We start from the raw sequence: 16,311 nt of genomic DNA on the forward strand, positions 1-16,311 counted from the left end.
TGTTTTCTGTTTTAGTTTGAGTCTGAGGCACTAACAAATGTCCCTGTCACTTATTTTTCTAATCTTTGGGGGCTGAAATCCAGCAGCCTGTTGTCGCCTATCAGCAGGAGACTCTACAATCATCTCAAATTCACCACATCTTTGTTTCAGACTGAAAATAAAAAGTATTTATTGTGTTTCAGCTCTCTGATTAACAAAAAAAAAACCTCAACGCCTCATTAACAAAACTGTGTTACCCTCTACTTGGTTATTGCTCAAAGATTGTTGTTTTTTTAAGTCAAGAAAAAGTAAAGCCTCTCAGGAATGATCTTATCACTTTTAGGATTAATGAGGTGAAGCTCAGTGCCTCATTTCCTCCCACATGCTGTTTGAACTTGTGGCCAAATAGTTCAGATTTTTACTTCGTGACTTCTGCTGTTTCTGCTTCAGGAGGTGCAGGTTTGGGTGAAATGTGTGTGTGAGTGAGGAAGAGCTCCTGTTTGCCCACCAGAAAGACCTGACTGACGAATTAGGATGTCATCCTCGGACCGCTGCGCGACGGTGGTTGTAGAAAACGAGCCGTGTGAGGTCCGCCGTCCGTCTGAGCTGTTCTCAGCTCATTAGTCCGTGCTGCACCAGAGAGCACATAGACAGTCATGGTATTGATATGGGAACAAGATGGGAAGCTGCCGCGCTTCTTCACCAACATGTGTAATGTTCCTGGCTTTGGTTGTTTAAACTCTGACCTGCCAATGCCAGTTTCAACTGATAACAATTTTTCTCTAAGAAATTTAAGTTGCTACATAACTTTGTCCTACTTTCTGCAAATAATAATAATAATAATATAATAATAATAATAATAATAATAATAATTGAACTGTCTAAACAATAAAACCTTTATACTAGAATAAAGTGATGATTTTCATCTTAACGTCTCAGAGCTGCCTTTCTCTGGCTCACTGATGATCTACTACTACGGTTAAATCCTCCAGATTTCATGGATATCTATCCATAAAACCCAAATAAAACAAATGACAGCAGGTCTCATTCCCTCCTTTGCCACAACGATTGGAGCTCACTGTGTGCAATTTATTATTTGGGAGAAGAAAATAGCTCTGATTTGCTGTTATGAGTTAGAAATTAAACTGATGTATTGTTGTGAAGGAGCCTTTAGCAGCATGTTGATGTTAATTATTTGTATTGAGACTGGAGAGAGAGCGCACTCTGCTTTACACACCTCTGCAGTAAAACAAGATGTCACTGTTTTCAAAGCAAGCACAAACTGATAACAAATATGATATTAGCATTTTATATGAGCATTTAGCTAGATTAGTGTGATTATCACGGTTGGGAAATGGCATTTTCAGAACATTAAAACCCTATTTTAAAGGAATAATTGCCCCGGTTCCTAATAACCCCCCCAAAAAAATCATGAAAAAGTCTATATTGCTATTTATTATTCCGCATTTGCCAGCTAAAACAAATTGACATATTTCTTTTGACATTGTTATGCGAGTCTGTCTGCAGGACGTGATCAGATTCAGTGCCTGCAGCGATTATAAAGGTTGAATACACACGAATACGCAATGGTGCAATTGGTAGCAATTTTGCCTTGCATCAAGGTGGTCCCAGGTTTGAATCCCTGCCTCGGAGATCCCAGGCCAGACTTTCCCTCAGGAAGAACTGAGCATCTGTTTTAACCACATTTGCTGTTGCGATGACCCGGATAACTGAGAATTCGCACAGGCGTGTTCTACTTGGAGTTTGCATGTTCTTCCTGTGCATGCTGTGGGGTCACTGTCCAAAAAACATGAGTGTTAGATAAATTGATTTCTCTAACTTGCCCTCAGGTATAAGTGTGTGCATATTTGCTGTTCCTGTGTTTCTGGCAACCTTTCCAGGGTGTACCCCGTCTCTTGTCCAACTGAAGATGGGCACCAACACCCCACACCAGCAACCTTGCACGGATAAGTGGGAAGCAGGCGGTGGATTGATTTTGTATAGACTGTATATCAGTAAAGATCAGCTCTGACCGCTCCAACAGAGATCCGCACAGAAGAAGAAAAGATTTCATTTTTGCAGCATGTGTGTATAAGCGATGCCTTTCATCTTAACCCATCCAACATTGGTTTTCTGTTTTTTGAGCAAGCACATTTATATTGATTTAAGCCTTACATCCCTAAAGGAGGAATATAGAACAAGAGAGAATTGTTTTTAACAAAATCAATGAGCTGTAATTTTATTTAGGAAAGGATGACTAAGAATAAATAAAAGGCAATAGCAAATAAATAAACTCACGACTAAGGTCCCAGAGGGGTTGAAAATGCAGGCTCCTCTCTTAGTGGTATCCCCAGCCCTGTGTCGTGTCACCCTTCCACTCTTACCTGTTTCAACTACATCCATGGCATCTTTCAAATGTAAATTGTAAATGTGCAGCTGAACATTTGTCTAAATCCAAGTCATCTTGAAAATACGTCTTAAAGCTATAGTCACTGATGCTAACTTCTTGCTGTGTTTTATTTTTTAAGTTAATCTGAATGTCTTGGACAAATGATTTCCTGTAAATTGGGACAAAGGAGAGGATTTGTCTTACCCACTCTTTAAAATGGGAAAGACAAGAAAGCATGCCATTAAACTGTGGCGACATCTATTGATGTGCAAGAAAATAGCTACTGTAGCCAATATTCAGCCAACTGAAATGCTAAACCCAGGTAGCATTTACCAGATTGAAACAGGATTCCTAATCATCAGAAGTGATTTAAGGCATAATAAACAACAAAAGTAAGGAAAAGCCTAATTTTGAAGGCCATTTAAACAGGCGATATATTAAGTGCTGCAGTGCATCGCAATTAAGCTTTTCATGCTGACATCTTGCTGCTTTAGCAGCGGCTCAAGGATCCATCCTCTCTGCTGCCTTTAATATGCAGGTTCTGTTTGTACACGCCGTGAAATTTGCACTTCACTCACTTCTGTAGCGTTGTTGAGCGTGGAGCTGTTAACCTGGGCTTCTCAGTGTCGCTTCTTCTCTCTTCAGCTCCCTACTACGCACGCCTTACGCACCTTTTGTCTCCACAGCTGCGGCGACACTGCATACAAAACCTGTGCTCTCATAAGTTAAGGTGCAAAGGTTTTGGCTGTCTTCAACCAACAAACTTTCAAAAGAGAGTAAGGGCCTGGATGTTGCCTCTGAGAAAACAGTCTAACGTTTGAGTTGACGGCTTGTCGTTACCGTCACATTTAACAAGCTACCTGGTGCTAATGCGAACAAAATAATCAGGATGGATTATTTATAGCTCTGATAAAAATCTGTTCAATATTTGAACCAGAGAAAATACGCAAAAAGAGCGTTGTCCAAAGAGAAGCTAATTCTACTTTTGTCAAACATGATTGCAGTTTCATTTTGCATGTGAGTGCTATACCACACTCATTGGTACCGCTGTTGGAAACCTTTTTTTTTTTTTTTTCTCGAGATTTACAAAAAAAAGTTAGGTAGACTCTGCCAGTAAACTAAAACTGGGCCATCATCGGCATTTTAATTAAACAGAATGATAATCAAAAACATAAATAAAAATGGCCAAATCAACACGAACAGTTCGCCAGACAAAATCAGCATTCTTCTACGAGCATCTCGGTACCCAGACCTAATTCATGCAGAAAACCAGCAGGGTGACCTGAAGAGAACGGAGCCTGAAAGAAGAGGGAGGGTCAAAGAGGGATGGCGAAAAAGCCCAGGAGCTATTACACAGTCGTTAACAGTTTTAAGGGGGCTACTAATCTTAAACATTTAAACAATCTGTGGTTTACTTTTTTCAGATTCCACTGTGTGTTGATGACTCAAAGCGTACCAGTCTTCTCCTGAAATCTCTCTTCCTTGTCGAACCCAAGGCTCTTTCATTTAGCCTTATTTTTTACGAAGCCGTTTCTGACTGACAGCAGGAAACTTTCCACGAAAATAAACCGGATGGTCCTCCGCGCCTTGGCAGCGGAATTGAAACGGTCACACGTAATTCTGCTGGCGTTCGCTCTGCACCGACTTTTCATTCCCAGCAGAAGAGCCACATCACAGATTCACCACTGCTCTCTATTTGTTTTCCCTCCAAAAATGATTATTCTGCTTTGAGTCCTAATAAGCCACCTGTGGTCAGTCTCCGTGCAAACAAATCCTCTGAAAATCATCAGTTTCTGCAGCTCTTCTAAACCCAAATCTTTCAATTACGCCCCGTGTTTTTTCGTTTTTGTTTTAACTCTTCCTCTGTAATTATCCTTATATTGTGTGTGTTGCAGGGCTCAGACAGTAGGGAAAATAAGAGACGTCTTCCCTGCATGTTTATGTGAAGGTTGCTGACTTACTTGGAAATGATCATCCTTTTTTTTTTTCTTTTTTTTTTTGGGTTAAATTAAACTGGGACACTGAGGTTTCTCCTGAATACGATCGTCTTTTCTTCCAGCGTTATGATCCCGGAGACACTCTCCAACACATTTCCAAGCCCACTATCTGCTCTGCCCAGCTCTGAGCCCCACTTGACCCAGCAGTTTCCAGTTCCTGCACAGATAAAGACCCTTTAACCTCGGCCCTCTTAAAGCTCCTTTTCCCCTCTGTCTCCTGAAAACCAAAAATGTTCCTCTGGGCGGAGGTTCTCACAGTGTGACTCCGTCTGCCTCTGCCCTCATTACCCGCTCTGTCCCGACTCTAAACGTCCAGCTTTAAAAAAAAAAAAAAACACAGGACTATAAGCTGCTTTGACATGCACACTTATGTCTTTTTATGAACATTGTTTTATCTGTTTGAGATCTGACTGCCCGGGACGCCTGCCAGCTTTACAAACCTATTTCTCTGAATTGCTGAACATGTCACCAGAATAAGTCATCATCTCCATTAGTGGATGTCTGCCTCTAATTTCCTGTGACATTTTGCTTTGTGCTGCTGTCATGTCTAAAATTAGCCCACGTCCCTGTTTCTGTGCGCCTCAGGAGCCGCTTCATGTTCACGTTAGCCGCTCTAGTAAAGTTCAAACAAATGCTCAACAGCTAGGAGCCATTGATCAGAAAGAAAATCACTTTGTTAATAAAATAATAAAGATTGTGTGACCAGTAAAACATGTGGTCTGAATTCAATATGCTGAAATATCAGCGTTTATTTTCCAGTGAGAGGAATTAAACGATACATACGACATGTTTCTGCTTCACTAGTTCCCAAAATCCTTTTCTACCTGAACGAAACTTTATTTTTTTGGGAAAATATAAAAACCGTACTTACAGCAGCTGTGAGAGAGCTATCAAAGACATCGTTATCAATTTGCCAAAGCTACTTTTGCTACGATCCCGTGGAGTTTAACTGGTTTCATCTGATCTCTATTCCTTGTGTTTCCGGTGCTTCTTTTGTGTCTTTTCTATGTGTTCATCTGTGATGGATGGATGGATGGATGGATGGATGGATGGATGGATGGATGGAATACTTTATACTTAAGGCATTTTAATAAAGTGTTCTTTACAGTACAGTCTTATTTTTTCCAAACCTATTTCTGAGTTACTGCATCTGGTCAAATAATCTAGTTTTAGTAGCCTCCTTTGCAGACTTGTCTCACATCTCATTTCTTTTGATGCTGAAATGCTCGGATACCCAAACCGGCGTGACGATCAATCCCATCTCAAGGAATCTCTGAACTGCTTAATTTAAGTCTGTATGTCGGCCGGCTATGTGAACAACTGTTCTTTAAAGTCGGTCTGAGCAATCAGTCCTGATTCTCCGTTGTTTTTTATCTACTGAAGCTCTGGAAATATTCCCACCATTTCATCTGTTTACAGTGATATTTTGTCACAAAGTATTTTTCGTTTGAATTCAGGAGCTATATTTTAAATATAGCTCCGGTGATTCCATGTTTGCCGGTCATTTTATGATTCACACGAAAGAGTTCCTGGTGCCTCCTTTGTTTTTACCCTCCGTGTTTCAGTTTTTGTGAACTTTCAGCTGTTTTGCCCATTAAACACGTCCACCCTTTGCCTTAATCTGTCTAGCTTCCTGTTTGTATTTGGGTCCACTCATGAAACCTGCATGAAATATGCTGTAAAATCAGTTACGTGGTGTTTTGCTTCTCATAGAAACCCTCATTTTAAAAGGGTGCTAATTACTTCTAGGATTTAAATTATTTTCAAAGGGTTTTTGTTTATGTCCTGCCATAAAAAGAGTGAGTAACTTCTTTTTTAACGGTTTTAACAACAGACTAAAATTAACCCGTCTGGCACTGAATCAGCTGTTTACCACAGAGACTTTGGACATAAACCAGGGAAACAATATTACGTCGCAACGAGTCACTCTGATTTTTTTGATATCATTTGTTGCTTATGGTTTCAAAAGCTGAGACATTTGATCTCCTAAACGTGAAGGAAAATCCCATTCCACAGTTTTATTCAACTAAATAGTTTGAATATGCAAGAAAAGAAAATGTACTTGCTACTTGTACTGCAGACGTAATATCTCCTTGCAAATTGAATCATTTGCACATCTATTGTTGATTTGCATGACCAAATTACATCCCAATAACACATTGTAATTTATCAATCTTTGCTTGTAAGAGTAGAATTTAGAAAACCTAAATATCAGCTTAAGGCATATGTAAATATTCATTCAAATGTCCTTCATTTTTATCAACTTAAACACTGCTTTTGATTTTTCTTTCCTCGTCGTGAGCACATCTTTAATCAAGGTCTTCCCTTGTCAGTTGTGCAACCAAAGTCACCAGCACATATAAATAAATCTTCAGTTTAGGAAACTGTGTATGGATTTTTTTTAATACATTATTGCCGTGGGGAATACCTTAGCAATACATCCTTTGGTTTGAAGGATTTTTGCACTTTTCTTGCAGATGAGTTACACACTTAAATACTTTATAAACAGTGTTTTGTCATAACAGGACAAGTTCTAGAAGTTATTGTTGAGAAATCATCTACATAGCATATGAACATCTTTGTAACATAAAAGTTGGGAGGACATTGACCGGGCAAATAGAAGAAACACCTGGTAATAAATACCTACACAATTGCTCTGTGAATACTTCTCACTGGCCTCGTTTTAGGGATCATTTTTAACAATCCTTTGACTTTCTGAATTCCCAGCTTTCATTTCTCTTTGAGCCTGCTGTCAATAACAGATCTGATTGTTTCATTTTGACAAACTGGTCTTAAAACAAGCAGTGTGGAGAGAAAAATCTACTTTTAAGTTTCAAAATACTAGACACTACTAGTTGCTTTTACTGCTGTTTTTTTTTTTTCTTAGGACATGGGGAAATTTTTAAAAGGTTGGTACTTTTTGAGAGGTGGACCAAAGTGATGAAAAGGATAATATGTACAGGCAGTTGAAGTAAAATGTGCAGAGCATCTTGTACTAACTTTTTGCTAAGCACCGCTAAGGCTACAATACAAAGGTCATCGCTCTGCTGTCCGCATTTTTCAAAGTAAATGTATTATTATCACACTCAACTGTAAGTCTCTCACTTCCTTCTCACTTTTCCAACTCTTAACTTTTACAAGCACTTCCAGCTGTGAACATTACGTCTTCCTCCAACAGTCATTTTTCTCTGCCGCTCTGTGTGTCTGCTCAGCTGGCATTATGTATGGGCACAGTCATTCAGCTGCTGCGTCTCCGCTCCACCGGCCTAGGTGACAACTCTGGGCTGGCGGCCTAGACTGGCAAAGTGGAGTCTGGTTTCCATTATAGAGCCAATCGGGACCTGCCAGGCCTTACTCATGATTCACATCGTTTGCTTTCCTCTCGTTCCCCCAGCATTACTTCAGTGAGTCATCTTTTCATCTCGCTGCCAGCCGTGAAACTTAGCCAGATGGGCAGGTTTTCCAATAAACAAGTTGCCATTTTGATCTTGCAATATGATTTTGTGGAGTCGTCCTTGGCGCAGGCGAACAGCACCTGGTCCAAGAAAAAGGAAGTTTGCTCTGTGGCATAAAATGTGTTTATTTTTTCACAGATTTGGTTTGATGTATTATGCAGCGTATACCGTTGGAGGTTGGAGCCACATGTTTTGGGGGAGGCTGCGTCAGTCAGTGAAATAGAAAGTTCAAGTCTGCATGTTCGCTTTGCTTTAATGGAGATTTATCTTTAGTTTAAGCTTCTGTGAAGAATCTGAACTTTGTAGTTTTGCATTTAGGAGAACCGTTTTAGAGTTAAAAAGTTGAAGCCATTAAGTTTTTCGATCTCTTTGACATCATCAAAGTCCCTGTCTCAGTGAACATGTTTTACAAATATGGCTGTTGACCTGAAAATAAACATTTTACCATTGGGAGACATTTTTTACACAGCCTTTGAATTACAGTACCTGTTTTCCTAGCTGTTGTTTCAGTGGAAATACCAATTTTAGCTGATGGCACAGTGATGCAAAGTGCTAAAATCCTGACAAGATGGCCCTTCCTGTGTGTGGTTCACATTTTCTCCTTTTGACTGTGTAAGTTTCATTTCATCAGCTTCTTCCCACAGTGTAAAAACAAATTTGTTTAACTGATGATTGTACTGGTGACCTTTATGTGCATGCATGGATGGATGGATGGATGGATGGTTGGATAGATATAACAGTGGATGATTGGATGCATGAACAGAAATATTAATGAATGAATGAATGAATGAATGAATGAATGAATGAACGGACATATAGACAGAAAGATGGATGACAGACATCTGGTCAGAGATTCTTCTTTTGACAAATCCTAAAATGGAACAAAACGATGCTAGTTGCTATTGTTTTCCTGATATTATGAAAATTACTTGCCTTGTATCCAAGTAAGATCAGATTAGGGTATAGTATAAAAATACTCTTTGTCAAAGTTTTGGGGTAGGACCCAACCACATATAAGAATGTGGGAGCAGCATGATGACTTGAAGAATTTAATAACATCAAAGACAAATTCTTACAGCACGGCACAAGGAGATCATGATGGAGAACATAGACAGAGAAACAGGTGGGCCAATGAGGAAGAAACAGGCATGGCACAGGGCATGGTCACAGGAGGATCCTGTAGGGAAGTGAGAAGAATATCATTGTAAACTGGGGTCACAATCAGAGGATAATGAGAGGCAGAAGGAAGCAGGGAAGCTGAGGGAAGGAGACTAATTAACACAGTGAAACTGAAGTAAGACACAAAGAAACGGTTAGCCAAGAAAAAACTACTACTAACCAAAGGGGAATAAAGTAGAATACACAGGAAACTGAACCCAAGAATAAACTAAGAAACTAACTACAAAGGGGGCTTCGGTATTGTGGCTGTTGGTGAGTTTCCTTGGGGCCATCTCTCCTCTTCCCTTGGTTGGGGAAGGCAGATTTCCTGGGTTGGCCCCTCTTGGGCACCTTTGTTGTGGGGGTCCCTTGGGGCATCTGGGGTCTTGGTTCCCCTGCCGTCTGCCTCGGTGCTCTGGGGTGCAGTTCTTTGGCTCTTCACAACCACTATTGAGCATTTTTCTCATGGATAAATCTTACATACACAAGCGCACTCTCACAAACAGCTACAGATGCTTGGATCCAGGGACTTACAGATTCACTTCCATACAAAAAAAAAACTATTATTATCTTCAGCTGTCACTTTATAAATTCCGTAAGAAATAATACTGTATATTCTTTAGTGGTGATATCAATGCCTTGGTTGATTGTATCTGTAATACTTTATCTGCTGGTTGTGCTGTTCTTTTTACATCTCTATTTGCAGGTGAAGAAGCCCATTGAGGATGCATCGTTCTCTCCCTTTTCTCTCCTCTTTTTCTTTCACATTTTCTCCTTTTTTTCAGTGTCCATATGTAGCATATTTGTAAATATAATATAGTACATTTTAAATCAATGTAAGTGAATAGTGACCAATCGGGTCAATGGGCTAGTTGGATCAGAAACTAGATTCGACTCATGAAGGAGCAGACAGACTGGAAGGTTGCAGTTGCGAGTGCCTTTGTATTTATAGTGTAGACAATTATATACATATTTACAACAGTGAAACATTCAAATGGCCATATAAAATGCGCAAAAGAGAAAAACAAAATAAACAGAAAAAAAACAAATTGATCAATTCTACAATTAATGAACCCACACCCTTCAGTTCATTCACCCCAAGCTGGGGTTGGTTAAAGGTCCCAAGCAAGTTCTTTTAAAGTGCTTGGTGCAGTGCAGGTCCTAACTGACGCAAGTCAGATCAGGGTAGAACAGAATTGTTCGTTGGCTGCAAAGAGCCTCCTACCAGCCTGGCAGGAGATCAACAAGTCTTCACGCACGCACGCCAAAGTGCAAATCTTTCTTGGGCTCTAGGCCTGGATCTTCAGCTCGCCATCAAACCTGGCCAATTCCAAAGTTTATGCCTCACACAACAGGTTTTTCTCCCCATCTCATCCTGGCAAAGTAGTTAGCTCCTGCAGCTCTGCTTCTCCCAACATGTCCTTCCTTTCCTACTTCCTTACTCCAGCTAATATACCTAGCTGATAGGCTGTGGAAGTACATGTGACCTTGATGCTTGACAGTGATTGGCTATGAAGTAGTGAGGGGATGGAAGTTGAATTTTACACAGGCTTGATCACTGAGATTTACACCCGGGTTACACCCTCCCCCCTTAAATACATGCAACGCCGGTGCATGCTAAATTATCTGGACACTAGAACATACAGGAGCATCCAAGACAGGCTCTGTGAACATGTCACCATAAGCAGTAGCTAAACTATGCAAAAGAGTTTGCACTACGGAGATTAACGGGTTGCCTAAAGCAGCATACTGAAGACGCTTAATTGGCTGTGGCTGTCGACTAGACCGACGAATTAGCTGTTCAGTTTCTATACTCTCACTAGCCTGAGAAGCAGGTATAGGTGCTTCAGTGGGATGTGGTGATGATATGGTCAAGGTTGGTAATGTCTCTACCAGGCCATGGGACTCCAAATCTTCAGATGGGCTCAGCTCAGGAACATGTTCAGGCTCAGGTGAAATTCCTGGGTCTATTTGATCTTCTTCTGAAGGAACTTTTTCCAGGGCTGGATATGGATCCACAGCATCCGCCTGTAGAGACGACTTATCCACATCAAGTGAGGGATTCTTTCTTTCCGTCTCAGGAACTGGAACTCTGTTCATGGGCTGGGTAGGGATTGTACCCTCAACACTGACCTTCACAGTTGGCAAAACTGAAAACCCAGGTAAACTCCACTCCTCATCCTCCTCATCTGGGCTCCCCTCCAGTTCTTCCACTGGTTCCTGGAGGCTGCGGGTCTGAGGCCTACGAGCAGGTGTGGAAACTGGCTGGTCAACTTCGGCCTGAGGAAGAAATCCACAAGGGAGTAGAAGGTCACGGTGCAGAGTTCGGGTCCCTCCAGAGGGATCCATTTCTGGCCTTACAATATACACAGGGAGATCACCCACACGACCAATCACCACATAGATGTTTGTCTCCCACTTGTCCTCCAGTTTATGCTTGCCTCTGAGCCTCACATTTCTGACCAATACTCGATCACCTTCTTCAAGACGGGCTGGTTTCACTCTTTGATCAAAACGGATCTTGTTTCTTCTTGCCATCTTTTCTGCATTTTTGTTAGCTAGCTGAAAACTTTCCTTCAGCCGAGAACGCAAGTTCTGCACATATTGAGAGTGTGATTGAGATGATAAATCTCTGACAGGTAAGTTGAAGGCTATGTCAACAGGAAGTCTTGGACAGCGACCAAACATCAACTCGTATGGAGTAAAACCTGTAACCTCATTTCGAGTGCAATTATAAGCATGAACAAGTGGCTTGACATAATCTTTCCACCTAGTTTTCTGCTCTGGCTCCAATGTACCCAACATGCTGAGCAAAGTCCTATTGAACCTCTCGACAGGGTTCCCACGGGGATGGTATGGCGTGGTGTGAGACTTTTTAATGCCAGCAATGTTGCAGAGCTCTTTAATGAGGTGAGACTCGAAATCAGGCCCTTGGTCCGTGTGCAGGCGCTCAGGAAATCCATAATGCACAACAAAATTCTCCCACAGACATTTTGCAACGGTTTTTGCCTTTTGATTGGCTGTTGGAAAAGCCATAGCATACTTAGTGAAATGGTCTGTGAGGACAAGGATGTTTTTAGTGTTGCTTTTATCAGGTTCAATTGATAGATAATCCATGCACAGAAGCTCCAGTGGCCGACTGGTCTGAATGTTCACCAATGGTGCAGCTCGTTCTGGCAAAGCTTTCCTGCGAATGCAGCGATTGCAGGTTTTAATCTTGGTTTCAACATCTACAGACATGCGTGGCCAGAAAAATCTAGATCTTACAAGGTCAAGTGTTCTTTCAATCCCCATGTGTCCCATATCATCATGAAGGCTTGAAAGGACAACAGAACGACATTCCGCTGGCAACACAAGCTGAAATGATAGGACCTCACCATCCTGCCTTCTTCTATATAGAATGTCATCTTTTAGTTCCAGGCGATTCCATTCTCTCATCACCAGAGGAAGGTCAGGAAGCTCAGCCCTGGGAGTTGGAGGTATTTTCTCTCCTGTTTCAAGCTGATGAATAACTTCTCTCAAAACAGGATCAGCTCTCTGTTTCTCCCTGATGTCATGAAGGGACAGTGATGGAAGCACTGGCAACCCTTGGGACTCATCAATGTACAAATCAGGAAGAACTGTTGGGGTCATACTCATTGTTTCGACCAGAGTAATATTGTGCTCCAAAGGACCATCAGGCGTTTGGCCTCTCAGCAGGCAGCTGTAAGATATGGCTCTGACCACATCTGGGGTGAGTTCTGCAGCATCCTCTGCTTCATTCATATGTGCTGTGATGAACTGTTGCACCATAGCCCATTCTCTCTTTGGATCAGGTGTCTGGGAGTGTGGTCTCCTGGAGAGGGCATCAGCATCTCTGTTTTGGCTGCCCGCACGGTACTGCAATTTAAAGTCATATGTAGACAATGCGGCAAGCCACCGATGACTAGCAGCATCAAGTTTAGCAGAGGTCAAGATATATGTTAGTGGATTGTTATCGGTAACAACAGTAAAACTGGAGCCATAGAGATAGTCATGGAATTTTTCAGTAACGCTCCATTTTAAAGCTAAAAATTCCAATTTATGGGCTGGATACCTTGTTTCACTGGCAGATAACCCACGGCTAGCATATGCTATAACTCGTAGCTTCCCCTCTTGTTCTTGATAGAGAGCAGCTCCAAGGCCAATGGTGCTGGCGTCTGTATGCAGAATGTAAGGTTGACTTGGGTTGGCAAAACCGAGTACTGGGGCTGTCGTCAACCTGTCAATCAACGTATCAAAAGCAGATTGACACTGTGCAGTCCACTTTTCTTTAAAAGGTTTCTTTGCATCATGGCTTTTCATTGTGATGGTTGCTTTGCTGTCACGCTTGCGGGCAGGAGGGTACCCTTTTGTCAGGTCATTTAAAGGTTTAGCAATAGCAGCGTAGCCATTAATGAACCTGCGGTAATACCCTGCAAAGCCAAGAAATGATCGCAGTTCTTTTAAAGTTTGAGGAACTGGCCAGGATTTTAAGGCACTAATCTTTTCTGGATCTGTTTTAACCCCATATTCAGAAACTATGTGGCCTAAATAACGCACAGAAGTTTGGAAAAACTTACATTTCTGTGGTGATAATTTAAGACCATAGTCTCTGAGTCGATGCAACACTCTTATCAACCTACTCTCATGTTCTTCTAGGGTGTCAGAGAAAATAATCAAATCATCCAAGAAGACCAAAACTTCTTTTAAATGCAAGTCACCCATGCACTTCTCCATAAGACGCTGGAAAGTACTGGGTGCATTAGTCACACCTTGGGGCATTCTATTGAATTCCCAAAACCCAAGTGGGGTCACAAATGCAGTTTTGGGCTTATCACCTTCTTCCATTTCTATCTGATAGTATCCTGACTTCAGATCAAGAACACTAAACCAACGTGAACCAGTGAGAGCTGAAAATGACTCTTCCAAATTTGGTAATGCATAAGCATCCTTTACCGTTTGTAGGTTCAACTTTCTATAATCTATACAAAGCCGGACATCCCCATTCTTCTTCCGAACGACTACAATCGGTGACGAGAATGGTGACTCTGATTCTCTTATTACTCCTGTCTCCAGAAGATCTCGCAAATGATTGCGAACAGCCTCAATATCATTTGGATGGATAGGGCGAGCACGATGTTTAAATGGAGTCTCATCATGAAGATGGATGTGATGCTTAACCCGGTCAGTACATCCAAAGTCAAGGTCATGATGGGAAAACACTTCTGGTATCTCTTTGAGCTTAGCAATAACTCGTTCTTTCCAATCAGGAGGAATCGGAGAATTTCCAAATTCAAACTGGAGATTAACTTTGTCAGTGTTCCTGAGCTGTGCCTTACAGCAGGAAACCTCAGCCAGAAGCTGTGGCGATACTGTGACTTCTGCAATAATAGCAGGTGGTGACAATATTATGCTCTGTTTTGACTCATTTGTGATAACCACTGGGATCTTATGAAGTGTATGATTGGGCAATGACACCAGACAATTTTTCACACACAATCCTCCCGGCAAGGAAGTGGATGGCTGCTCAACTAATGCCCAACTGCTAACTGGCAGCAAACTGTTACAGGCATAGCCTTCCAGAACCATGGTATGGCCTGCTGGAAAAACAACAGGTGCCCGACTGTCAAGTGCTACATCACATACATTGGGCTCTTGGGTCTGCTGGTGACGTAACTGAAGAAGCTGGAGAACTGCTTTGTAGCCATGCTTGGCTGGTCTAAAGCTAACACTATCATCTTTCAGGCGTTTGTCATATAATGAATCAAGAGTGTTCATTCCAATGAGAACTTGGGACTGAGTTCCACTTTTAACATCTGGAACCACAAGTGCCAGTGTACAAACATCCAAATCTGTGCCAATAAACTCCTTAGGAAAAACTACTGTCATTTCTATATAACCCAAGTATGGGACAGCTTGGCCTGCAGCTCCCTCTACTTGTAACAGATCATTTAATGGTTTCACAGGTTGATGAGAAAAATACTGATTGTAAAATGAAACTGGTATTGTGGTAACTTGTGATCCTGTATCTAACAGACATTGAACTTGCTGACCAGCTATTGTTACTTGACCAGTACATTTTGAGCCAATCAACCCTCGTGGTAATTCTGTAGCCTCAGAAATTACATCAGACATATTGGTGCATGTTATCGGTGTCTGCTTTGTGGGACTTTGCTGGTCCTCTACAGGTTCCGTTTGCCCCTCAACGAGAACCTGTCTCAGTTTAACGACAGGGCACTATGAGAGTTCATTTTCTGCCACTTCTTCTGCTTTTCCATTAATTGTTTCTTCTTAGCAGCAACTAGTGAAGGATTAGGAGGATTGTCACACTTAGGTTTTATATGTCCATCTTCCCCGCAGTTGTAGCAGTAACCTGGCTTGGGTGGTAAATTTGCATTTTTATGAGAGGGTTGAAATGCACATTTACTAGTCTGTGGGGGCTGACTGAACTTGGCAACACGCATAGATTTTGGAAAAACAGACTGTTTCTGGCCAGACTGAGCAGTTGTAAGAGCAACCAACTGTTGCTGTACATCAGCTAACTGCTTGGCGAGTTGTTGGGTGATGATAGTCAAATCATCATAAGCACTTTTTTCTCCAACTGATGCATAAGCATGATGTGAATGCACACTAGCTATGGATTTACTGGAACCAAGGTGCTGTTTCATACGCTGAGCTTTAGCAGCTTCTCTGTCTTCTTCTGTTCTTAACAACAACAACAGTTCAGCAAAAGACGGTGGTTTTGACTTGCGTTGCTTAAGTTGGAGCTCAGAGATTAAGGTGTTATCCCAACAACCACGACAGAATTGATTCAGCAAATGTTTTTCAAAATCAGCAACCGATACTCCACCCCTCCGTACAGCATGGTTCAAAGTCACTTGCAGGCGTTGTAAATAAACTGATGGTTTTTCACCTGCGTCTTGAAACTGCTCCATAAATTTTGCATACAGTTCATCACCATCTTGGACTGTTCCATAGGCAGAGTCAAGGATTTTGAGGTAACTTGAAGGAGGTGCATCTGGTTGAAGATGTTTAACCATGTCTGCAGCTGGTGGTAGTAGACTGTCAAATATCCTTCTAGAACGGTGTAGTTCCGACACAGCAGGATCCTTTAACAGAAGGTCAACGCCAGATCGCCAAGCTTCATAATCCATTTCATGTTGTGGTCTCGGAGTTCGACCAGAAAATGATTTAAGTTTTAACGAGGACATGTGCATTGCGTTATCATCACTTTTCATGATATGCTCAACCACATACCTCTGCACTCCTGGTGGGTTGATATCTGAGAAAGACATAGCTGGCAAGGGTCCAGAAGGTCGTGATGTGTAGTGGG

The sequence above is a fragment of the Fundulus heteroclitus genome, chromosome 12 (assembly GCF_011125445.2).
Source record: "Fundulus heteroclitus isolate FHET01 chromosome 12, MU-UCD_Fhet_4.1, whole genome shotgun sequence".
In the NCBI taxonomy this organism is placed as follows: Eukaryota; Metazoa; Chordata; class Actinopteri; order Cyprinodontiformes; family Fundulidae; genus Fundulus; species Fundulus heteroclitus.